Below are 639 nucleotides of genomic sequence, written 5' to 3'. Positions count from 1 at the left end.
CACCAACCGGGACCAAAGGCCTTGTGCGGCTGCTGCGTCGAAAGTTTAGTCCCACCTTGCTAGTTGAGAGGGGTGCATAGTGGTTTATAAGCCCCACTGCCGCACCCCTCTCGAGCTCCTCTCCATTGCAGACTTATGGGCCTATTGTCACTACTATGCCTGTGGGCCTACTGGGCCTCCTGCGGGCCTGAATCCTGGCCCTTGGATGGGTTTCTAGTCGTATTCAGGCCGTGGGGGCCCAGTAGGTCGCATTTTTTTGTTTTTTTGTTGCTTTTTTTTTGTTTTTTGCTTTATTTTTTAATTCTTTATGCTTTTAGTTTTAGAAGAATTATAAACTTTTTGTTAATGCCATTAGTTTTCAAATTTGAAAACACTTTTTTTGTTTTTTTATTTTCTTTGTTGCTTTATTTATTTTATCTTGTTTCTACTTACAACAAAATACTTATTGTTGCTATTTTTTTCCAGTTTTTTGTTTTGTTTTCTGCATTATTTATTTTCTTTTGTTTTTTGCTTTATTTTTTTATTCTTTTTGCTTTTAGTTTTAGAAAAATTATAAACTTTCTGTTAGTGCCATTAGTTTTCAAATTTGAAAACACTTTTTTAGTTTTTTGTTTTCTTTGTTGCTTTATTTATTTTATT

This window comes from Triticum dicoccoides, chromosome 6A, assembly GCF_002162155.2.
Source record: "Triticum dicoccoides isolate Atlit2015 ecotype Zavitan chromosome 6A, WEW_v2.0, whole genome shotgun sequence".
Classification (NCBI taxonomy): Eukaryota; Viridiplantae; Streptophyta; class Magnoliopsida; order Poales; family Poaceae; genus Triticum; species Triticum dicoccoides.
Note: the sequence above shows the minus strand (reverse complement) of the source record.